This window comes from Nomascus leucogenys, chromosome 7b, assembly GCF_006542625.1.
Source record: "Nomascus leucogenys isolate Asia chromosome 7b, Asia_NLE_v1, whole genome shotgun sequence".
Classification (NCBI taxonomy): domain Eukaryota; kingdom Metazoa; phylum Chordata; class Mammalia; order Primates; family Hylobatidae; genus Nomascus; species Nomascus leucogenys.
In genome coordinates, this window is record NC_044387.1 from 58,399,066 (window position 1) to 58,425,344 (window position 26,279).

The 26,279-nt window shown below is 45.1% G+C and overlaps 1 protein-coding gene across 2 annotated transcripts in view; it reads left to right on the forward strand.

Moving 5' to 3' along the window:
- The window catches only part of RNF185 (ring finger protein 185), a 48,181-nt gene that overhangs the window by 1,416 nt on the left and 20,486 nt on the right, over positions 1–26,279 (forward strand). The gene's annotated exons all lie outside the window — the stretch shown is intronic.

Here is a 26,279-nt window from a genome sequence, read left to right on the forward strand (position 1 = left end):
GGGTCCCACCCCATGGGTTAGTAGCTTTTTTCTAAGAACAACTTGGAAATGCCTCTGAAGATTTTATGTTTGACCAGGAGAAGCCAGTGAACTCTGAATCACAAAATTGAGGACTCTCAGTTGAAAGGACCCCTTGAGGTTGTTCAGACCAGCCTTCTCTTCCCTGGAACATAATCCCTGCTTGAATCCTCTCTTCAGCAATATGTGTATAGATGTGAGAGAATTTTTGCAGTCTGTTGGCTAGCTTTCCATGCATCGTATAAAAACAGTCCTCTTATAGACTTGACTTGCCAGTTCGCACACATGACAAGTTCCAGCTATTTTTTTTTTTTTTTTGAGTATTTAGTAGAGATGGGGTTTCACTATGTTGGCCAGGCTGGTCTCGAACTCCTGACCTCAAGTGATCTGCCTGCCTCAGCCTCCCAAAGTGCTGGGATTTCAGGTTTAAGCCACTGTGCCTGGCTTCTAGCATATCTTTAGTTTTCTAATCAAACATTATTATGTCCTTATTTTGTGCATTACAAAGCTCTGCCTAAATCACTTTTTCAACACCTGCTAGAATGCTTAGGAATGTTTATGTTGTCTTAGGGAACAGAGGCTCCATATTACGACCCAGCTCTGCTGACTTGCTCCCCCGCCGCCACAAAAAAAAGTTAGGCTTGAGCCAAAACTTCCTGCCAGTTATCGACTTGTGTTTCCCAAGATTAAAAAATAAAAAAGTTGTGAAATGCTTATTCAGATGTTATCCAGGTACTGGGTAAAATGATCTTAATTTGTTGGAGTTTTTAGAACTTCTCGATAAGTTTCCTTTTAAAGAACTGTCTGAATTGACATTCTCATAAGTATGTTCTTCAGGCCACTGGTCTGAAGAAATGGCTCTGAAAAAAGGATTTGATGCTAATAATAAGTTTGAGAAAGCCACATACCATTATTCTTTCTTGGAGCTTCTCAATATGTAATACCACATTAAAAGCACTGAGAGGTCCTGCAATAAGTAAATGTGCTTTATAAACCAAGATAATAACTTGTTTCATTTGTTTAATCTACTTGATGTAAAATCTTTTTTTTTTTAATTGAAGCACACATTAGCAAATTCTGACCTAGAGTGGGGATCTGCATACTATATATAGGCTGTGAACCAAACCTGGACCTACTGCTTGGTTATATGGTCTGTGAGCTAAGAGTGCTTTTTACATTTTTCTTTCTTTTTTTTTTTTTTTTTATGGAGTCTCACTCTGTCGCCCAGGCTGGAATGCAGTGGCTCCATCTTGGCTCACTGCAAGCTCCGCCTCCTGGGTTCATGCCATTCTCCTGCCTCAGCCTCCCTAGTAGCTGAGACTACAGGTGCCCACCCCGTTGCCTGGCTAATTTTTTGTATTTTTAGTAGAGATAGGGTTTCACTGTGTTAGCCAGGATGGTCTTGATCTCCTGACCTCGTGATCTGCCCGCCTTGGCCTCCCAAGGTGCTGGGATTACAGGCGTGAGCCACCACGTCTGGCCTGCTTTTTACATTTTTAAATGATGGGAAATAAAAGAAGAATAATATTGCATAGGTGACAATTACAGGAAAATAAAATTTCAGTGTTCATTTCAGTCACACCCATTTATTTATATTCATATATATTTACATATTGTCTTTGGGTGCTTTAATGCTACTCAGTGGAGTTGATTACTTGCCATAAAAACCATATGGTCCATAGAGTCTAAAGTATTTTTTTTTTTTTTTTTTTTTTTTTTTTTGAGACGGAGTCTCCCTCTGTCGCCCCGGCTGGAGTGCAGTGGCGCAATGTCGGCTCACTGCAAGCTCCGCCTCCTGGGTTCCCGCCATTCTCCTGCCTCAGCCTCTCCGAGTAGCTGGGACTACAGGCGCCCGCCACCACGCCCGGCTAATTTTTTTGTATTTTTAGTAGAGACGGGGTTTCACCGTGGTCTCAATCTCCTGACCTCGTGATCCGCCCGCCTCGGCCTCCCAAAGTGCTGACCTTACAAGCGTGAGCCACCGCGCCCAGCCTATTTATTTATTTGAAACGGAGTATCGCTCTGTCGTCCAGGCTGGAGTGCAGTGGCGCAATCTCAGCTCACTGTAACCTCCACCTCCCGGGTTCAAGGGATTCTCCTGCCTCAGCCTCCTGAGTAACTGGGACTACAGGTACACGCCACCTCGCCTGGCTAATTTTTGTATTTTTAGTGGAGATGGGGTTTCACCATGTTGGCCAGGATGGTCTCAATCTCCTGACCTCAAGTGATCCACCCACCTCAGCCTCCCAAAGTGCAGGGATTACAGGCTTGAGCCACTGTGCCTGGCCCCTTATTATTATTATTATTTTTTTTTTAGATGGAGTTTCACTCTTGTTGCCCAGGCTAGAGTGCACTGGGACAATCTCAGCTCGCTGCAACCTCTGCCTCCCAGGTTCAAGTGATTCTCCTGCCCCAGCCTCCCAAGTAGCTGGGATTACAGGCGTGCGCCACCATACTTCGGCCAATTTTTGTATTTTTAGTAGAGATGGGTTTCACTGTGTTGGCCAGGCTGGTCCTGAACTCCTGACTTCAGGTGATCCACCCGCCTTGGCATCCCAAAGTGCTGGGATTACAGCCGTGAGCCACTGCACCTGGCCTTTTTATTTTGAAATAATTTTAACCTTACACTAAACTTGCAAAAATAATCCACAAACTCTGTATATCTGTCATCTGACTTCACCTAATGTCAAAACTGTACATAATTATATCAAAATTATCCAAACAAGAAATTTAACATTAATACAATATTACTAGCTAATCTAGAGACTTTATTCAAATTTTGCCGTTTGTCCCACTATGTCCTTTTTCTGTTCCAGGACCCAATCCTGGATCCTACATCACATTCAGTTGTCAAGTCTCCCTGGTCTCATCAGATATCTGGGACAGTTCCTCATTGTCTTTTTTTTTTTTTGAGATGGAGTCTCACCCTGTCACCCAGGCTGGAATACAGTGGCACGATCTCAGCTTCCCAGGTTCAAGCGATTCTCCTGCCTCAGCCTCCTGAATAGCTGCAATTACAGGCATGTGCCACTATGCCCAGCTGTTTTTTGTATTTTTAGTAGAGATGGGGTTTCACCATGTTGGGCAGGCTGGTCTTGAACTCCCAACCTCAGGTGATCCACCTGCCTCGGCCTCCCAAAGTTCTGGGATTATAGGTGTGCCACCACACCCGGCCTGCATTTGCACTAAAATTTATTTTTTTTTAATTGTTTGTTTGTTTGTTTGTTTTTGAGATGGAATTTCACTCTTATTGCCCAGGCTGGAGTGCAGTGGCACAATCTTGGCTCACCGGGACATCTACCTCCGGGGTTCAAGCAATTCTCCTACCTCAGCTTCCCAAGTAGCTAGGATTACAGGCATGCACTACCACGCCCGGCTAATTTTGTATTTTTTTTTTTTTTTTAGTAGAGACGGGGTTGCTCTATGTTGGTGAAGCTGGTCTGGAACTCCCGGCCTCAGGTCATCTGTCCGCCTCAGCCTCCCAAAGTGCTGGGATGACGGGTGTGAGCCACTGCGCCTGGCCATTTGCACTAAAATTTATGAGGGTTCCAGTTTCTACGCATCCACAACACTTGTTATTGCCCACTAAAAAAATTATATCTCTCCTAGTGGGTGGGTGTGAAGTGATATCTCATTGTGGTTTTGATTTGCATTTCCTTAATGGCTGATGATGATGATGATGTTATTGGCCATCTGCATATCTTATTTGGAGAAATGTCTGTTTAGATCTTTTGCTCATTTTGTAGTTGAGTTATTTGTTATCGTGTACAATTTTGAATGTAGGTATTGAAAGAGTTTGCAGATCCCTTGAAATAACTCAGTGATCTGACCTGCAAATTCTGAGGCAATGCCAGTATCTCCCTGATCTGAATGTAGTTGGATTTGGACATACTGAAGCACAAAGTAAATTTCCATTTGAGGCTACTGACCATGCAGAGCTTGACTCAAACCCAGCCACTTCTGGCTATGTGGAGTTGGAGTGGCCATGGTCAAGTGAAAGGAAGGGTACTATTTGTGTCCAGAAATGAGGTTGTCATCCAAGATATGATAAGACTAGTCGGGGAGCCTTCATTTTGGGTGCCACTCTGGTGTATGTCTGGTTATAGGCAGGGAGTAGAGGAGTCAGTGGTGGTTTGAATGCTCAGGACTAGCTGCTCATAGCTACATAACTACAGTGCACCTAGGCCTATCTTGACCCTATAGCATTTGGCTGTAACCAAACCATCTTGGACACATACCTTGAAACAAACAAAAACTTCAGTAATGTAAATTGTGAAAGTAGTATGTGCTTATTTTATTATTATTATTTTTTAGAGATGGAGTCTTGCTCTGTTGCCCAGGTTGGAGTGCAGTGGCACAGTGCTGACTCACTGCAGCCTCCATCTCCCAGATTCAAGTGATTCTCGTGCCTCAGTTCCTGTGTAGCTATAATTATAGGCAAGTGCCACCATGCCCAACTAATTTTTGTATTTTTAGTAGAAATGGGGTTGCATGATCTTGGCCAGGCTGGTCTCGAACTCCTGACCTCAAGTGATCCGCCCACCTCAGCCTCCCAAAGTGCTGGGATTACAGGCATGAGCCACCATGTCCTGCCAATGTGCTCATTTTAGACATTTTGGGAAATACAGAAAAATCTCCCTCTCCCTACCCTAGTCATCCCTAGCTCTAGTATCTAGAGAACCTTTGTTGCAGTTGCTATATTTCCTTCTTGTTTCCTGCTACGGGGCACATTTTTAATAGTTGGAATCACTCACTGTACACAGTTCCATATCTTGCCTTTTCTTATTAACATCTAAAACTGAAGAAAAAACACATTTTAATTTTAACGTCTCCATGTTTTTGCCAGCCCCTTCTATGAGCATTACTTCTTCTTCTTCTTCTTTTTTTTTTTTTTTTTTGAGACAGAGTCTGGCTCTGTTGCCCAGGCTGGAGTGCAATGGTGCGATCTTGGCTTACTGCAACCTCCACCTCCCGGGTTCAAATGATTCTCCTGCCTCAGCCTCCCGAGTAGCTGGAATTATAGGTGCCTGCTGCCATGCCCAGCTAATTTTTTATTTTTAGTAGAAACGGGATTTCACCATGCTGGCCAGGCTGGTCTCGAACTTCTGACCTCAGGCAATCCACCCACCTCAGCCTCCCAAAAGTGTTGGGATTACAGGCGTGAGCCACAGCGCCCGGCCTGTAAGCGTTAACTTCTGATGACCTACATAGATTTCCATTTCCTTAACTGTTCATTTATTTAATAAGTCTTACTATGTAGACGTAATGTGTATAATAAGCACTTGGTAGGTTCTTAGTGGGATAGAAATGTAGTTTTGATTTTTTTAAATGAGCATAGATTTTCTTAAAATTTTTTTTATTGTGGTAAGATGTACATAACATATTTACCGTTTTAACTAATTTTATCTATGTAAATTTTTTTTGAGATAGGGTCTCACTCTGTGGCCTAGGCTGAAGTGTAGTGGCAGCTCACTGCAGCCTCAACCTCTGGGGCTCAAGCAATCCTCTTGCCTCAGCCTCCTAAAGTGCTGGAATTACAGGAGTGAGCCATTGTGCCTGGCCCATTTTAATTATTTTTAAATGTACAATTCAGTGGCATTAAGTAAATTTACAATGTTGTATATTCATCACCACTATTTCCAAAACTTTTTCAGCATACCAAATGGAAACTCTACCCATGAAGCAATAACTCCTCATTCTCTCCTCCCCCCAGCTCCTGGTAACCTCTGATCCACTTTCTATCTCTATGAATTTGCCTATTCTAGATATTTCTAATAAGATTCTAATAAGAAAATCACACAATATATGACCTTTTATGGAAACGTAGGGTGTTTTTTTTTCCTTTTTTTCCTTTTTTTTTTTTTTTTTTTTGAGACAGTCTCACTCCGTTGTCACCCAGGCTGAGTGCAGTGGTGTCACCTCAGCTCACTTCAACCTCCGCATCCTGGGTTCAAGCAATTATTGTGCCTCAGCCTCCCAAATAGCTGGAATTACAGGCGCTCACCACCACACCTGGCTCATTTTTGTATTTTTAGTAGAGATGGGGTTTTGCCATTTGCCCAGGCTGGTCTCAAACACCTGACCTCATGTGATCCGCCTGCCTTGGCCTGCCATAGTGCTGGGATTACAGGCATGAGCCACTGTACCTGGGCCCAGTTTTTTAATTGTAGTGAAATTCATATAAAATTTACCATCTTAACCATTTTTTAAATGTACAGCTCAGTGGTATTAAGTACATTCATATTCTAGAAACATCACCACCATCTACCTCCAGACCTGTTTTCATCTTGCAAAAGTGAAACTCTGTGTAAACAATAACTCCCTATTTCTTCTTCCCCCTAGCCACTGCCAACCACTATTCCACTTTCTGTCTCTATGATTTTGTTTACTCTAAGTACGTTTTATAAGTAGAATCATACAGTATTTGTCCTTTTTATTTTTGAAGATGAGGTCTAACCGTGTGGCTGGTGTCAGACTCTTGGGTTTAAGTGATCTTTCTGCCTCAGCCTCCCAAGTAGCTGGGGTTACGTGTGGGCACCACTGCACCCAGCTTAGTATTTGTCTTCCTTTGACTGACTTATTTCACCTAACCGTGATGTTCTTGAGGTTAATTTATGTTGTAGCATATGTGAGAATTTTTCTTCCTTTTTAAGATAAAATGATTTTCCATTGTATGTATTTTGCTTATCCATTCATGTGTTGATGCACACTTGGATTGCTTCCATGTTTCAGCTATTGTGAATACTGCTACTGTGAACATTGATGTATAGCTATTTCTTTGCGACCTTGCTTTCAATTATTTGGGTACATACCTAGAGGCAGAATTGCTGGATCATTTGGTAGTTCAGTTTTCAATTTTTTTGAGGAGGCTCCGTGCTGTTTTCCACAGCAGCTGTACCATTTTACATTCCCACCAACAGAGCACAAGGGTTCTATTTCTCTACATCTTTGCCAAAACTTGTTGTTTTCTGGTTTTATAAAAATAGTAGTCATTCTAATGGTATCTCGTTGTGCTTTTGATTTGCATTTCCCTGATGATTAGTGATGTTGAGCACCCTTCTGTGTGCTTTTGGGACATTTGTATTTCTTCTTTGAAGAAATGTCTCTATTCAAGTCCTTTGCCCGCCACCCCCCCCCCCCCCCACCAACCCTTTTAAAACTTTTTTTGAGACAGAGTCTCTCTCTCTCTTGCCCAGGCTGGAATGCAGTGGTGGAATCTGGGCTCTGCAACCTCCGCCTCCTGGGTTCAAGCAATTCTCTTGCCTCGGCCTCCCACTTAGCTGGAAGTACAGGCGTGTGCCACCACACCTGGCTAATTTTTTTTGTATTTTTAGTAGAGACAAGGTTTCGCCATGTTGCCCAAGTTGGTCTCGAACTTCTGACCTCAAGTGATCCGCCTGCCTCAGCCTCCCAAAGTGCTGGAATTACAGGCCTGAGCCACCATACCTGGCCCCACTTTTGAATTAGCTTGTTTTGTTGTTAAGTGTTAGGAGTTATCGATGTATTCTGGATATTAATTCCTTTTCAGATATATGATTTGCAAATATTTTCTCCCATTCTGTGAATTGCTATTTTACTCTATTGGTAGTGTCTTTTTATGCACAAAATTTTTAAATTTTTATGAAATCCAATTTGTCTACTTTTTCTTTTGTTACCTGTACTTTTGGTGTCATTCCAAGAAATCGTTGCCAGAAATATAGTTTTTAAAGTCATGACCAAGTGGCTCCTGGTTTAAAATTCTCAGAGGCGGCCCTAATTGCTGCCTGGTTATCATACCCTACTTCTCTTTTTTTAATTTTTAGTTTTTTAAAGACAGGGTCTCTCTGTCGCCCAGGCTGGAGTGCAGTGGCATGATCTCAGCTCACTATAACCACTGCTTCCCGGACTCAAGCAGTCCTCCCACCTTTGCCTCTTGAGTAGTTGAGACCGCAGGCATGCGCCACTGCTCTTGGCTAATTTTTGTATTTTTTTGTAGAGATAGGGTTTTGCCATGTTACCCAGGCTGGTCTCAAACTTCTGGGCTCAAGTGATCTGCCTGCCTCCACCTTCCAAAGTGCTGGGATTACTGGCTGAGCCACCACACCTGGCCTTCAAACCCTACTTCTCTACTCTGCATCTGCTGTAGATGACAGGAGTCCATCTCTTCATTTCATTGGTCGTTGGGAACAAAGCTCCCGAGTGTTGGATCCTTGTCTTCCAGCTGGCCTAAGGACATGCAAAGATTAGAAGCAGCACTTCTATGTTCATTGAGCCAGACTGTGTCTGCTTCTGTGGAAATGGCCTAGGGGACTCACTGGCCATTCTGTCCTGGGTCCAGTTGCCAGGTTGATTCTATGATCGTTTCTATAGCACCTGACTCTGATATTCGCTCTCTTAATTGCTCCTCAGAAGTGCCTTGTGATGTAACAGTAATGTGGTTTTTTTTTTGTTTTTTTTTTTTTTGGAGACGGAGTCTCTATCACCCAGGCTGGAGTGCAGTGGCGTGATCTCAGCCCACTGCAACCTCCGCCTCCCGGGTTCATGCCATTCTCCTGCCTCAGCCTCCCGAGTAGCTGGGACTACAATTGCCTGCCACCAGGCCCAGCTAATTTTTTTTGTATTTTTAGTAGAGACAAGGTTTCACCATGTTACCCAGGATGGTCTCGATCTCCTGACCTCGTGATCCACCCGCCTCGGCCTCCCAAAGTGCTGGGATTACAGGCATGAGCCACCACGTCCAGCCAGATGTGGTTGTTATTTTTTATTTATTTTATTTCTTTATTGAAACAGAGTCTCACTCTGTCACCCAAGGTGGAGTGCAGTAGCACGATCTCAGCTCACTGCAACCTCCACCTCCAGGGTTCAAGTGATTCCCATGTCTCAGCCTTCCAAGCAGCTGGGATTACAGACATGTGCCACCACGCCCAGCTAATTTGTATTTTTTAGTAGAGATAGGGTTTCACCATGTTGACTAAGGTGGTCTGGAACTCCTGACCTCAGATGATCCACCCACCTTGTACTCCCAAAGTGCTGGGATTACAGGTGTGAGCCACCACGCCTGGCCAGGTTTTTATTTTTTAATATTTATTTATTTTTGAGACAAGGTCTTTGTATGCTGCCCAGGCTGGTCTCAAACTCTTGGCCTCAAGCAATCCTCCTGCCTCAGCCTCCTGAGTAGCTGGCATGTTCCACTGTGCCTGGCATGTGGGGTTTTTAAAGATGGACAGGTCTCTGAATATAGGAGTGGATCCTGGGCAAAGCCCAAGGAAGTTTCTTTTTTTTTCTTAACACTATCATCTCTGCCAAGGCACTTCTTAGTGTGAGAAGCTTTTTGTTTTTTAATAGTTACATTCTGACTTGGTTATAAACTCCTTGAGCACAGGAACCAGGACCTTCTCTGACTGATTGATTGATTGATTGATTGATTTTTGAGACGGAGTTTTGCTCTTGTTGCCCAGGCTGGAGTGCAATGGCGCCATCTCGGCTCACTGCAACCTCTGCCTCCTTGGGTCAAGCAATTCTCCCGCCTCAGCCTCCCTAGTAGCTGGGATTACAGGCGCCCACCACCACGACCAGCTAATTTTTTTTTTTTTTGGTATTTTTAGTAGAGACAGGGTTTCACTATGTTGGCCAGGCTGGTCTTGAACTCCTGAGCTCAGGCGATCCACCCGCCTCGGCCTCCCAAAGTGCTGGGATTACAGGCGTAAGCTACTGCACCCGGCCCTCTGATTTATTTTTATCATGGGCCTGGTAGTTGGCATTCTGTAAGTGTTTGCCAAACAGCACTGGTAACAAATACAATGGAGGTGGCTCAAGGCACAAGACCAATTTGTAAAAGTCAATATTATAGACTTTTCAAAATGGTATCATTTTGGTTTTATCTTTAATCACAGTTGGTCCTAGTCAGGACCTCCTGTTGAAAGAAGTGAGAGGCTGGGCGTGGTGGCTCGTGCCTGTAATCCCAGCACTTTGGGAGGCCGAGGCAGGCGGATCACCTGAGGTTGGGAGTTTGAGACCAGCCTGACCAACGTGGAGAAACCCCATCTCTACTAAAAATACAAAATTAGCCAGGCGTGGTGGTGCATGCCTGTAATCCCAGCTACTCAGGAGGCTGAGGCAGGAGAATCTCTTGAACCTAGGAGGCGGAGGTTGCGGTGAGCCAAGATTGCGCCATTGCACTCCAGCCTGGGCAACAAAAACGAAATTCCATCTCAAAAAAAAAAAAAAAGGAGAAGTGAGATCATTGTTTTGTCAAGTATATACCAGGTATTAAAATCTAAAAAGTTTTCTACTTAATTGGTTAGATCTTGTCAACTTTATTGTTTTTATACTCTACCTTCAGAATATTTTAGAGGTCTTTAGCTCAACCTCAGGTAAAATATGAATTAATGACATTTTATAGAATCTGAATTAATGAGATTTCACTGACTGTGTGAAAATAAAAGTGAAACCTGGCCAGGTGTGGTGGCTAATGCCTGTTATCCCAGCATTTTGGGAGGCTGAGGCGGGCGGATCACTTGAGGTCAGGAGTTCGAGACCAGCCTGGCCAACATGGCGAAACCCTGTCTCTACTAAAAATACAAATAAATTAGCCAGGCGTTGTGGTGCACACCTGCAATCATGAATTCAGAATATTAATCTTACTGCTTCCTCATTAATTTCTTTGTCTAATAGGGGCTAGGCACTGTTTCATACTTATTTAAAATAACAACAAGGCTGGGCGCGGTGGCTTACGCCTGTAATCCCAGCACTTTGGGAGGCCGAGGCAGGTGGATCACCTGAGGTCAGGAGTTCAAGACCAGCCTGGCCAACAAGGTGAAACCCCGTCTCTACTAAAAATACAAAAATTGGCCAGTTGTGATGGTGCACACCTGTGGTCCCCGCTACTCAGGAGGCTGAGGCAGGAGAATTGCTTGAATCCAGGAAGCAGAGGTTGCAGTGAGCCAAGATCGTGCCACTACACTCCAACCTGAGCAGCAGAGTGAGACTCCATCTCAAAAAAAAAGCAAAACCCTAATTTTTTAAACTTTTCTCATCACAAAGGGATGGCCGGAACAATTATTCCCCATTTGCAGGTAAGGACACTGGCATAGTGAGTGACAGACCTGAGCCTTAGGCTAAGTCCTCTGGCTCCAGATTATTTCTTTCACAGTGTTATACTAGAAATTCACAGCCCTTAACTGGTGTCTGTCCAGTCTGAAGAGCTTTTCATTAAAACACTGTTTTCCTCCGCTGTATTGGTTTGATTGAAATTAAATCCCCTTCATTCATTCACATACCTTAATCAAACATCTACTTCCTGTCAGGCACTGTGCTGTTGGCCCTAGGAGGTATCTCATTAGAGTGGGTAATAGTTCAGTGGATAACCAAACCTCTGTGTGAGTATGTTATCTTTAATAGGGAGAAATTTGAGAAAACTTGAAACTACTTCTGGTTGCAGATCCCTCAGTTTTTTTTTCATTTGTGTAAGAGTTTTGGGTAATACTTAAAAAAAAAAATTGACTCTAAGTTATGTAACATTTCCAGTTCTGAACAGTATGTTTTGCTCGTATAAGATACTGATTTTCCACAACTCTAGTTGACTATATTGAGTTGTACAGTTCTAATTGCTCCTGGGCATCAGCTCTGTCAACTCATACACACACACACACACACACACAGAGACACACACACACACACACACACGTATATATCAGGTGCTCCTGAGGCACCTAGCCCTGTGCTGAGTAAGGAACCTGGAAGCTGGGTCTCCGCTTGATGAGGCGCACAAGAACAGATCGCCAAGTTACCATTTGTTAAGGACGTTGGCTTGGGTTGAGAAGCTTTGCCTCTGACAAGGTCTGTGACCATAGGCAAGTGACCTAACTACTCTGAGCCTTTATTTAACATCCCAAGGGATGCTACTGATGATACAGTAGTGTTTACCTAAAGGCAGGCCATAAAGATTAAATGAGATAATTCACGTAGAGGGCTGAGCAGAGTGTTAGCTGATATTACTTATAGTGATAAGAAATATGACAAGTGTCCCCTAATTTTAACACTTGGGGAAAATCTGATTTTCTCTGGGTCAAATTATGTCTAATTTTAGATTTCCTCTCAGTTCATAAACATACACAGTTCTGATGTCTCATCTACTCTGCATTCAAGGAACGATGCTCATTGCGAAAGGAAAGTTGTGACTCATTTACTCAGCAAATTAACCAAGTACCTGCTGGTTGCATATCTCTATGAGGAATATACAAAAACAGTTTACCTTCAGTGAACTCAGAGACCCTAAAAGGGAGGGGGATTGACATTTCATGAGTACTTAACTATGTGCCAGGCACTATGCTAGTCCCGTACTGTTTTATCTCTATTTCTTAGAACCGTCTTGTGAGGAAGGTATTAGCCTCATTTTAGCAAATGAGAAAAACAAAGGCTCAGAGAGAAAAGAACTTGTCTGAAGTCACAGAATAAGTTGCAGAGCTGAGATTTGAACTCAGCCATCGCATTCCTCTGTGCCGTGCTAGTTTTTGAGGAAAAAAGTTAAGGAACATTTTATGACAAAAGGCAACTTCTTAGACGACACTTAAAAGTTTGTGCCAGTGGTAGTACAAATCCCATTTCACTCTTTAAAAAAAATTTTTTTTTAAATTTAAGAAACAGAGTCTCCTTCTGTCTCCTAGGTTGGAGTGCAGTGGCGTCATCATCGCTCACTGCAGCCTTGAGCTCCTGGGCTCAAGTGATCATCCTGCCTCAGCCTCCCAAGGAGCCAGAACTACAGGCACACGCCACCATGCCTGGCTAATTTTAAATTTTTTTGGTGATGGGGTCTCACTATATTGTTCAGGCTAGTTTTGAACTCATGGCCTTAACTGATCCTCCTGCCTCGGCCTCCCAAAGTGCTAGGATTACAGGAGTGAGCCACCATTCTTGTCCTCCATTTTGTCCTTTTTTAAAAATGAAACCTGGTAATTTTTCAAAAATAATTGAAGCTTAAAACCCAACAAATGAACAAAACATTCTTTGTATTTAAAAATAATGGAAGAGCCTGGGTGTGGTGGCTCATGCCTGTAATCCCAGCACTTTGGGAGGCTGAGGTGGGTGGATCACCTAAGGTCAGAAGTTCGAGACCAGCCTGACCAACATGCTGAAACTCTGCCTCTACGAAAAATACCAAAAAAATTAGTTGGGTGTGGTGGCGGGTGCGTGTAATCCTAGCTACTTGGGAGGCTGAGGCGGGAGGATCGCTTGAACCCAGGAGGCAGAGGTTGCGGTGAGCCGAGATCGTGCCATTGCACTTCAGTTGGGCGACAGAGTGAGACTCTGTCTCAAATTTAAAAAAAAAAAAAAAAAAAGTCGGCCAGGCGTGGTGGCTCACGCTTGTAATCCCAGCACTTTGGGAGGCCGAGGCGGGCGGATCACGAGGTCAGGAGATCGAGACCACAGTGAAACCCCGTCTCTACTAAAAATACAAAAAAAATTAGCCGGGCGTGGTGGCGGGCGCCTGCAGTCCCAGCTACTCGGAGAGGCTGAGGCAGGAGAATGGTGTGAACCCGGGAGGCGGAGCTTGCAGTGAGCCGAGATCGCGCCACTGCACTCCAGCAGCCTGGGCGACAGAGCAAGACTCCATCTCAAAAAAAAAAAAAAAAAAAAGTAGTGGACAAAAATATGAAAAAGTAGGAACAGCTGACTCTAGAATCCCCACTCAAATATGTGTTATCTCTGGGCATGGTGGCTGATTGCCTGTAATCTCAGCAATTTGGGAGGCCAAGGCTGAGGCAGGTGGATTGCTTGAGCCCAGGAGTTCGAGACCAGCCTGGGCAGCATGGCGAAACCCCATCTTTACAAACAAACAAACAAAAAACCTAGCTGGATGTGGTGGCGCACAGCTGTAACTCCAGCTACTCGGGAGGCTAAGGTGGGAGGATCATTTGAGCTTGGGAGGTGGAGGCTGCAGTGAGCTAAGATTACACCATTGTACTCCAGCCTGGGTGCCTGAGTGAGATTCTGTCTCAAATTTTATTCATGTGTGTGTTTGTGTGTGTGTATGTTTGGAAATTGTCCTATCTTTAAGGCCTAGTGCAGTGTGTGGAATGTAATGAATCTTACTAGCAAATTAGTGAATTTAAACTATCTTTCCAGGCTCCCAAAATTATATTTCTCATTTCACTTAACATGTATTCTCCAAGCCAGGCGCAGTGGGTCACGCCTGTAATCCCAGCACTTTGGAAGGCAGAGGTGGGTGGATCACCTGAGGTCAGAAGTTCGAGACCAGCATGACCAACATGGTGAAACCCCGTCTCTACTAAAAATCCAAAAATTAGCCAGGCGTGGTGGTGGGTGCATGTAATCCCAGCTACTCAGGAGGCTGAGGCAGGAGAATTGCCTGAACCCGGGAGGTGGAGGTTGCAGTGAGCTGAGATCATGCCATTGCACTCCATCCTGGGCAACAAGAGTGAAACTCTGTCTCAAAAAAAAAAAAAAAAGCCATATATTATCTTTTGGAAAACATACATGTCATTGTCAAGGACTTAGGGAAACAAATATCTTACGTATTTCTCATAGGAATATAAATTGGCACATCTTCCCTGGGGGTATTCGGCACTATCTCAAAGTTACAAATATAAATACTTTGACCCTGCAGTTCTACTTCTAGGATTTATACTAATGATATAGTCAAGCAGTCTTTTTTTTTTTTTTGCATTTATTTATTTATTTTTTTGCACACAAAACAATAAACATTTTCTAAAAATACATACAAACAAAAAGATGCATATCAAACATATTAGGAAGGTTGCACATGGGAAGACGGGGAATAGAAATGGGGAGTGGGAATTAATGAAAATAAATGAGAGAGGGACTTTGTATGGATCAATGATAATAACTCAATCCTCTATTTGACAAAGAAGAAGGAGAAGGAAGAGGAAGAAAAAGAAAGTGGGATAAAGGATCAGAAAAGGAGGAAAATAGAAAAAATTAAGAGTATGACTCCAGGGTAGACCTGTTTTGTTGTCGCTGGGTTGGTTGGTTGGTTTGTCTGTTGTATTTTTCATATGTTTCGCCATGTTGGCCAGGCTGGTCTCAAACTGCTAGCCTTAAGTGATCAACCCGCCTCGGCCTCCCAGAGTGCTGGGACTACAGGCGTGAGCCACCACGTCCAGCCCCCACATTGCTTCTGGCCTCCGTGGTAGACCTCCCACACGGGGCGGTCGGGCAGAGGCGCTCCCCACATCCCAGACGGGGCGGCCAGGCAGAGGCGCTCCTCACTTCCCAGACGGGGCGGCCGGGCAGAGACGCTCCTCACTTCCTAGACGGGGTGGTGGCCGGGCAGATGGGCTCCTCACTTCCCGGAAGGGGCAGCCGGGCAGAGGCGCTCCTCACATCCCAGACGATGGGCGGCCGGGCAGAGGAGCTCCTCACTTCCCAGACGATGGGCGGCCGGGCAGAGGCCTCCTCACTTCCCAGACGATGGGCGGCCGGGCAGAGGCGCTCCTCACTTCCCAGACGATGGGCGGCCGGGCAGAGGCGCTCCTCACTTCCCAGACGATGGGGGCCGGGCAGAGGCGCTCCTCACTTCCCAGACGATGGGCGGCCGGGCAGAGGCGCTCCTCACTTCCCAGGGGGGGCGGCCGGGCAGAGGCGCTCCTCACTTCCCAGACGATGGGTGGCCGGGCAGAGGCGCTCCTCACTTCCCAGACGATGGGTGGCCGGGCAGAGGCGCTCCTCACTTCCCAGACGGGGCGGTCGGGCAGAGGCGCTCCTCACTTCCCAGACGATGGGCGGCCGGGCAGAGGCGCTCCTCACTTCCCAGACAGGGTGGCGGCCAGGCAGAGGTGCTCCTCACATCCCAGACGATGGTCGGCCGGGCAGAGGCGCTCCTCTCATCCCAGACGATGGGCGGCCGGGCAGAGACGCTCCTCACTTCCTGGACGGGGTGGTGGCTGGGCAGAGGAGCTCCTCACCTCCCAGACGGGGCGGCCGGGCAAAGGCGCTCCTCACATCCCAGACAATGGGCGGCCAGGCAGAGACGCTCCCCACCTCCCAGACGGGGCGGTGGCGGGGCAGAGGCTGCAATCCCAGCACCCTGGGAGGCCAAGGCAGGCGGCTGGGAGGCGGAGGCTGCAGCGAGCCAAGACCACGCCACCGCACTCCAGCCCGGGCAACACCGAGCACCGAGTGAGCGAGACTCCGTCTGCAGTCCCAGCACCTCGGGCGGCCGAGGCGGGCAAAGCACTCGGGGTCAGGAGCTGGAGACCAGCCTGGCCAACATGGCGAAACCGCGCCTCCAGCCAAAGGAGAAAAAGCAGGCAGCGGTGGTGGCGCGCGCCGGCAATACCAGGCAGCCCGCAGGCCGGGGCAGGAGAATCACGGGAGCTGGAGGCAGGGAGTCTGCAGCGAGCCGACTAGATTTAAGGAAGGAAGGAGGGAAGGAAAGGAAGGAAGGAAGTCAGTCAGTCAGTCAGTCAGTCAGTCAGTCAGTCTAGCAGTCTTGAAGGTAGAAAACAGGGCTGTTGGGTTCCAGGGACAGGGAGAGACTTTTCAGCCTATATCCTTTTGTTGTACCTATTGAATTTTGAGCCATGTAAACGTGTTACTTATTTAAAAAATAAACCTTCATAAAATTAAAATTGTTAAAATTTCTGAGATGATTATTATTCTAAGGACCATTCATACCTCAGTTGTGAATGTACTTAATTCAGATTGCTTTCCTTTTTGTCCTCTACTGAGATCTGAAGGTATTGGACCTTTCACATCTTTTATTTTGTAATTTGAGATGGGATCTCTCTGTGTTGACCAGGCTGGTCTCGAACTGCTGGCCTCAACCAATCCTCCCATGTTGGCATCCCAAAGTGCTAGGATTACAGGTGTGAGCCACCATGCTTGGCTTATTTTTTCCTGAGTATTAACAGAGTACTCACTATGGAAAAGGTGGCAAGTACATGCAAGTATTTTTTAAAGCTTAAGAAATTTATCCGTAAGTCCGCTGTCCGGAGACTACTACAGTTAATATTTTTGACCTCTTTTTTTGGTATCTTTTTAACCTGCTGATAACAAATAAATTCAATTTTTTTTTTTTCAAGACAGAATCTTGCTCTGTTGCCCAGGCTGGAGTACAGTGGGCTCACTGCAGCCTCTCCCTCCCAGGTTCAAGCAGTTCTCCTGTGTCAGACTCCCAGCTGCTCGAAATTCTGGGCTCAAGCAATCTTCCTGCCTCAGCCTCCCAAAGTGCTGGGAATGCAGGTATGACCCACTGCACCTGGCCACATATATATTCAATTTTGTATACAATTTTACATCCTGCTTTTTTCTTTTTCTTTTTTTTTTTTTAGACGGAGTCTTGCTCTGTCACCCAGGCTGGAGTGTAGTGGTGCAATCTCAGCTCACTGTAAGCTCTGCTTCCCGGGTTCACACCATTCTCCTGCCTCAGCCTCCCGAGTTGCTGGGACTACAGGTATCCGCCACCACGCCCGGCTAATTTTTTGTATTTTTAGTAGAGATGGGGTTTCACCGTGTTAGCCAGGATGGTCTCGATCTCCTGACCTTGTGATCTGCCTGCCTCGGCCTCCCAAACTGCTGAGATTACAGGCGTGAGCCACCACGTCCAGTCCATCCTGTTTTTTTCACTTAACATTATGTCATGTAATTGAAACTCCTATGTAAGCAAAATCTCTGTGGAAGCATTGTTTTTAGTGGCTATGTAATCTATTATGTGGACGTACCAGTTTATTTAACCAGGTAATGGGAGATAGTTGGGGAGAAAAAGAGACGTTAAAATCATGGAGCCCTTTGGAAGGTTAGGCAGATCTGGGTTAGGTACCCTATAGGGTATGTGAGCCAGGCAGGCCAGGGCTGAAGGGCACTAAGAATCAAAGGCTTTTCTTCATCCGTTAGTCCCAGCCCTTGCTGCCTTACCGTGAATTATGCACTTGTTCCTTGTGCTGTGTCTACATCCTCCCCAACATTCCCTGTCTTCAGGTACTATGTACACACTTCTGTCAGTTCCCAGTACACTGGGTTGCCTTGTTGGTTCACTTATCTGAGACTGAAAAAAATGTTTTATTTCTGTATGTTGAATGCCTGGCAAGTAATAGGATCTTTAATGAATCTTTGAAGATTCATTCCTATCTACTAAGTAGATAGGAAGATTAGAGGGAACTAGAGAAAAGGACCAGTGCAGCCCCAATGAAAAGAAAAGAAGCCAGTCCTTTCAGCCTTCCCTGTTCTTCTGATCCTATATTTGAGGGCCAAATCTCCATGGGCTAGCCTAGGGACCTAAATACCACTTAGACTTTAAAATTTCAAAGCTGGTTTCTGTGTGTTCCAAGTTCCAATAAACTTATTCAGAGTTCTTCCCATTCCAGCCTTCTATGAGTGTGATGTAGACATTCTTGGAATGCAGGTCCCATTTCTGCCTACCTGTGGTCCAGCAGCAGTCTAATGAGCAGCATAGACAAGCTCAGGCATGCCAGGTTCCTGGCAGAAAGCTTCCCTGTGAATAAGCATGTGCTCACAGAAATGAGACCTCTGCTGGGATCGTGCCTGTTATTTATCACCCAAATTCATAATCTTCATATCTAAGATTAACATTTCTAGGTGTCTCACTACACCCTGGTCTAGAAATTCTTGGAGTTAAAGGGACAGAAAAGGCAGATTATGAATTCCTACAGTTCTCTAGAACTTGATAATTGAATTTAAGAATGCTACAGAGAGATTTCCTCATGAGATCAAGTTCCCTGGTGGTTCCTGCAGGGATATTCAACTCTCGTGTTCTCTTTCTTGCTCAATTCCTGTGAGGTGGGCCAGACCAAGTGGACCAAAGGTCAGCTCTGGGAAGGTAATATATTGAAGATACTGGGTCAGTCAACTTCAGCCGCCAGGCTCTGTGTTCCTACAGGATCATTAAGTATTGCAAATCTGCGTTAGTCCCAGCACCACATGTCTTGCCCTGGACATCTCAAAGTTAGGACTGTTTTTCAAAACTAGGTGTGAACTTATTTCTTAAAATGATCAGCTGTGTTCCAGTTGCACCAAATGCTGATTGATCTGAATTCAGCAGATTTGTCCCTTACCCCCCAAGTTTATCTGACCTCTCTCTAGTCCCTGTGGGTTGTAGCTGGATAGGCCCTGAAGTTTCTGTCTTTCTAGAATACTGTATTTTGTTGGTATTGCTTTGTGCTATTGATAGAGCTGTACCCTCTTCTAGAGGTGGGTTTCCTAAACTCTGTTAATTAGAGAATCATCTAGGGTAGAAAGTGAGGGCTACATTAAAAGCATACAGATTCTTAGGCCTGATCTAGGTCCAGATCCTATTTAAATCTCTGAAGGGATCTGGAAACCAGATCTTTCGTGGGGTGACAGGATGCTTTGTTTAAGAAAAACAGGCAAAAACAACAAGAAAGGAAAAACAGGTGAGTTTGATGGAGCCCCTTGTTTAGAATTCTTAAAATTAATTTATGTGCCCTCAGCTCCTGTACTAGACTCCAAGGCCTCAACTTGGTCTTGTTCCTCTTGTAACTCCTCCATAGTTGGTAGCACCAGACCTCAAATGTAATTGGCATTGGAAAACTGTTGGTTGGTTGGTTGAATGAATAAATGGATGAGTGATTAATTTACTCTGCACTCATTTCAAACAGCACAAAAGTTACAACATTGCACGATAAATTTGAGGGAAGACAAAGACCAGGTATTTAATTTTGTAAAGCAGCATGTTAATAGAAAAACATAAGAATGAAGAGAGTGCTGATATTGTGTTAAGAAGTCCAAATTTGGCATTGCATGGTGTCCTGGCCTTAGGCAGTCCTCTAATGTCCCTGGCCCAGTGTCCTCATCTGTAAAATGGCATGAGGATAAAACACAGTGATAGATGTAAAATGCCTTGAAAACCAGAGAGTGGATTCTGGTCCGGAGAAAAGAATGGTCAGGGTAGGCACAGGGGCTCAGAACTAGCCACAACAAGGTTGCTCTGTGGTCAGGTCAAAGTCTGTAGCTTCTACAGGGACCATGAGAAATTTTAGCAGGATGTCCATATAGGTATGCTCAGGACCTGATTCTCTTTCTGCCTAGTTCCTGAGCCGATCAGGAACCTCTATGTTTTGGGCCACTGTCCCAATCCTGGTAGGCCCATATGGTTCTGTAGGTGCTCAGTAGACAGTCCCCAGGGGAAGCTGCTCATTTCTGCCATGCCACCTTGGTGTGCTGAGATTCCTGTGCATAGGGGTAGGAGAAGGTGAGGAGAGGTGGCTTCAGGGTTGAGTATGCAGCTATGGGGCCCAGAATATGTTTCAAAGAAAAGTTGGTGACCAGCCAGCTGGGAGTTGACCAAAGTCAGTCATGCATGCCCATCCTCACTCAGCAAATACTTGAGTGCCTGCTAGGATGAGGCTCTAGATCCTGGGTGGGGACTACGTGGTGTCTACTAAGAATTACAAGGAGAGTGATATGGCCTGCCTACAGCTGGGACATGCAGGCCTGTCTCAGTGCCTGGCCTGGCACAAGGCTGCCACTCCCTGCAAACTCTGAGCTGACCTGTTACTGTCCCTTAACCATTCCTACTCCAACACCTACGTTGATCCTGGTTGTCCCCTTATGCCTGTGTGTAGGAGTATGGGCCATGCACAGCTTTGTTGGGTCCAGGAAGTGGGGTGGCAGTGGACCAGGTTACATGGTATGAAATGTGTGCCTCCCCAACAGCAACAGCCCTGTCCTGCCTTGGTGGGCCCTCCAGGTCACTGTGTTATTTCATAGGGCGACCTCAGTAGCCATGTAGGAGGCATGATACTCTCGCTTTTCAGGTGAGAAAAGATATTCAAATCATCAAGGGATCTACCGTGGCCATATGGACAGTCAGTGATGGAACCAGGACTTCAACTCAGAACTTTCAGGATTGGGGAAAACCAGAACATGGGGTGGAAACCAGAACTTGGGGGGGGGGGAAATTTTATGTATTATTATTCTTTTGACTGATTTCAAAAGTAATACATGTAAAGGCCGGGTGCAGTGGTTCACACGTGTAATCCCAGCACTTTGGAAGGCTGAAGTGGGTGGATCACCTGAGGTCAGGAGTTCAAGACCAGCCTGGCCAACATGGCGAAACCCTGTCTCTACTAAAAAATACAAAAATTAGCTGGGCGTGGTGGTGGGCACCTATAAGCCCAGCTAGTCAGGAAGCTGAGGCAGGGAGAATTGCTTGAACGCGGGAGGTGGAGGTTGCAGTGAGCCGAGATCACGCCACTGCACTCCAGCTTGGGTGACAGAGTGAGACTCGTCTCAAAAAAAAAGGAGAAAAAAAGTAATACAGTTGAGTATGTTCTTCTACATTGTTAAAGACTTTTTTTTTTAATATACAATCAGGGTCTCGCTCTAATTGCCCAGGCTGGAGTGCAGTGGTACATTCATAGCTCTCTGCAGCCTCAAACTCCTGGGCATAAGTGATCCTCCTACCTTGGCCTCCCAAAGTACTAGGGTTACAGGCATGAGCCACCATGCCTGGCCTAAAGCCATTTTCTAATACCTATATTCATTATTGTAACATATGTAATATACTTCACATTTTATGATTTCCTTTTTAAAAATGTTCTATGAAAGTAATACTTGTTTGTTATAAAACATTGAAACAGGATAAGAATATAATAATTCAATGTCTCCTAGCCCTTATAATCCCAGAAATAACTGTTGATGGTTTAATGTGTATTTTCTAGGCATTTTCTGTGTGTGTGTGTGTGTGTGTGTGTATGTCTGTCTGCCCGTCTGTCTGTGTATGGATCCACACACATACATACTCATATACATACTTATTTTTTACCCAAATAAGTTTATATGCATACTCTTCTACAACTTAATCTTTTTAAAAAATACCTTTTATTGGGGCTAGGCATGGTGGCTCATTGCGAGGCTGAGGAGTTTGAGACTACCCTGGGCAACATAGACCTTGTTTCTACAAAATAATTTAAAAATTAGCTGAGCTTGGTGGTATGCACCTGTAGTCCTAGCTACTTGGGAGGCTGAGGCAGGGGATTGCTTAAACCCAGGAGGTTGAGGCTACAGTGAGCTGTGATTGCACCACTGCACTCCAGCATGGGCAACAGAGCAAGACCATCTCAAAAAAAGAAAAAAAATACCTTTTATTGTAATTTTCAAACACATACACAAACTATTACAGTGAACCTCCATTCATCATCACCCAGCTTCAACAACCAACTTCCTTGTTCTTGTTTCATCTTTCCTCTCCATTTTTATTTTTTCCCCCTGGAGTATTTTAAAGCAAATCCCAAACATTGTATTCCTTCAAAAATATGTGTCTCTAATGCACACGTATGTTTATTGCAGCACTACTCACAATAGCAAAGACTTGGAACCAACCCAAATGTCCAACAGTGGTAGACTGGATTAAGAAAATGTGGTACATATACACCATGGAATACTATGCAGCCATAAAAAATGATGTGTTCATGTCCTTTGTAGGGACATGGATGAAGCTGGAAACCATCATTCTCAGCAAACTATCGCAAGGACAAAAAACCAAACACCGCATGTTCTCACTCATAGGTGGGAATTGAACAGTGACAACTCTTGGACATAGGAAAGGGAACATCACACACCTGGGCCTGTTGTGGGGTGGGGGGAGGGGGGAGGGATAGCATTAGGAGGTATACTTAATGTAAATGGTGAGTTAATGGGTGCAGCAAACCAACATAGCACATGTATACATATATAACAAACCTGCACATTGTGCACATGCACCCTAGAACTTAAAGTATAATAAAAATATATATATATTAAAAAAAATGTGTCTCTAGCAGATCAGGTTTTGTTTTAAACAAAAAAAAGCACAGTGTCATTATCATACCCAACAAAATTAACAGTAATTCCTTTTTTTTTTTTTGAGACAGGGTTTCACTGTCACCCAGGCTGGAGTGCAGCAGCACAATCACGGCTCACTGCAGCCTCCACCTCCCAGGCCCAAGTGATCCTCCCACCTCAGCCTCCTGACTACAGGTGTGCACCACCACACCCAGCTAATTTTTTATTTTTATTTATTTATTTATTTTTAGACAGAGTCACTATGTCACTGAGGCTGGAATGCAGTGGTATAATCTTGGCTCACTGCAACTTCCACCTCGCAAGCTTAAGCGATTCTCCTGCCTCAGCCTCTGGAGTAGCTGGGACCATAGACATGCACCACCACACCTAGCTAATTTTTTTTTTTTGGTAGAGGTAGGGTTTCACCATGTTGCCCAGGCTGGTCTGCAACCCCTGAGCTCAAGCGATCCACCCACCTTGGCCTCCCAAAGTGCTGGAATTATAGACATGAGCCACCATGCCCAGCCAACAATAATTCCTTCATATCAAGTAATACCTAGGCTAAACAGTTTTTGTCAGTCATGTCACAAGTGTCTTTGTACAGTTGGTTTGTTTGAATCTTGTTCCAGTAAGACCCACATACTACAAGTGGTTGGAATATCTCGTATCTCAATCTATAACCCCAATCCTGTCCATGCTATTTATTTTTTGTAGAACTTTATTGTTTGTCCTGTAGAAAGTCCCACATTCTGGATTTGGCTGATTACATCTTCATGGAGTCGTTTAATACTTGCAGCTATCCTCCATATTTTCTGTAAATGGGTAATTTATTTATTATTATTATTATTATTTTTGAGATGGAGTCTCTCTCTGTCACCCAGGTTGGAGTGCGATGACACAATCTCAGTTCACTGCAACCTCCGCCTCCCAGGTTCAAGTGATTCTCATGCCTCAGCTTCTCAAGTAGCTGGGATTACAGGCATGCGCCACCATGCCCAGCTAATTTTTGTGTTTTTAGTAGAGACAGGGTTTCACCATGTTGGCCAGGCTTGTCTTGAACTCCTGACTTCAGGTATCCACCTGCCTCGGCCTCCCAAAGTGCTGGGATTACAGGCGTGAGCCACCATGCCTGGCTGGTAATTTATTTTAGATGCTTGATTAGTGTCTGAGTTTTAACGCAAACATGCTTCATTGGTGGTGCTGTGTACTTCTGTTGCATCACATCAGGAGGCTGATGTGACTGATCTGACTTTACAGTTGTCTTTCCAAAATCTATATGCATAATTTTTAATTTTTTAAGATTTTTTTTTTTTTTAAAGAAACACACATAGGTTGGGTACTTAGGATTGTTGAGCTGGGATAATGAGGAAAGACAGTAATGTGGCCCTCAAAAGTGGGTTTTATCCTGCCGGGCGCGGTGGCTCACGCTTGTAATCCCAGCACTTTGGGAGGCCGAGGCGGGTGGATCACGAGGTCAGGAGATCGAGACCACAGTGAAACCCCGTCTCTACTAAAAATACAAAAAAAATTAGCCGGGCGTGGTGGCGGGCGCCTGTAGTCCCAGCTACTCGGAGAGGCTGAGGCAGGAGAATGGCGTGAACCTGGGAGGCGGAGCTTGCAGTGAGCCGAGATTGCGCCACTGCACTCCAGCCTGGGTGACAGAGACTCCGTCTCAAAAAAAAAAAATGGGTTTTATCCTAAGATGAAGAGAGCATGTGTAATATGGAGAAGAGGAAGGTCAGAGAGAAGGTCTTGGAGCCCAGGCCAGCGCACGGCACTGGTGCCGCCAGCATCCAGCTACCCTTCTGGGACATTATGTAAAATGATGTAACTGAGTGAAAAAGTGGTGAGCTGGCCTCCTCTCTCTGCTCAAGTCACTGAGCTGGTATCATGGTGAGGGACGCTTATGAGGCCAGAGCTCAGTCCACCGTGTGAAGGCAGGAAGCTTTCTGGGTCTGAGAAGGCTGTAACTTTTTGGTCCTTGTCTTCTCATACTCTGGAAGCTGACATCAGGGCGACCTTCTGGTGTTTCAGTGGTAAGTCCTAAACTTGTGAAGGGGCCGCTTGTTTTGGAGGTAACAGTAGGTTAAGATGACCTGGAGAGGCACAGTCTAAGAGCTAGAGGGGGCCACCCAGGACACCAGAGAGTCCAGTGCCTCATTTTACAGATGAGAAAATTATGATCAGTAGAGGGAAAGGGAGGTTCCCAGAACCACCTAGCAAGCTAGAGGCTGAGTCCAGTATCCAGGCCTCCACTTCCCTGACTGTGGTAGCCAGCCAACATTTCCTACTTGGAATTTCTGAGGTGATGAGGGTGGCCAGATAAGGCTCCTGACAGATTCTTAATGTGCATCCAGAATTCCTGGGTATCCCTTGGTGTTGGTTTTATCCTCTTTCTTGTTCAACTCCTGGCTGGGTTCTTTGACTTGGAGGTGGTAGTCAACAGTGGTCTGTTTATACCAGCATTTAGTGGCCAGTTTAGTATGTAGTGGTACGGTGCAAACAGGGTGTCCACGAGTCCCAGTCTCAGCCCCACATTAGTCAGCTACCCGAGGTAACTGCAGTTTCCTAAAGAAATTGGACCAGATCAAGATTATCCAAAACATAGTATGAGTGTGCCAGGTGATGTCAGGTGGTATGAGGGTAAACTTTTCATTTGTTAGTTTTATATTAACCTTTTTACTTATGGTATTACTGGTTTTCCATTTATTACAGTGACATAAACCTCTTCTTTAAATGTACTGAGGCTACAAAGTTGATATATTTAGATAAAATAAGGTGAATAGTATTCCAATGTGGCAGAAGGAGGATTGAAAAAGATTGCAATATGGAAGACCTTGGACCGGATGATCTTTCTGGTCCTTGTTAGCTTCCTAACCTTTCATAGTTACAGGAATTTCTTAATATTCTGGCATATGGGCTGGGCACAGTGGCTCACACCTGTAATCCCAGCACTTTGGGAAACTGAGGCAGGTGGATCACCTGAGGTCAGGAGTTCAAGACCAGCTTGGCCAACATGGTGAAACCCCATCTCTACTAAAAATACAAAAATTAGCCAGGTGTGGTGGCAGGCACCTGTAATCCCAGCTACTCAGGAGGCCGAGGCAGGAGAATCGCTTGAACCCGGGAGGCAGAGGTTGCAGTGAGCCAAGATTGTGCCACTGCACTCCAGCCTGGGCGATAGAGTGAAACTCCGTGTCTTAAAAAACATATATATATATATATATTCTGGCATATGACAATCATAACCTTCCTGCCTCAGCAGATTCACCTGCCAATATAGAGGCCGGACAGCCTGAACATTCCATTTAATTTAGCATATATTTGTCACCTGGGTTGATTATCATGGGGGAATCTAAAGACGAGTGAGACAAGGTCCTGGTTCCTGTGGAGAACCATCTGGAGGCTGCTCTGTATTTGGTGGAGTTTGTGTATCTGTGTGATATATTCTGGACCACGTTCATGAGAAGTTTCTGGGTCACTGCCCTCTGGGTAGTGCC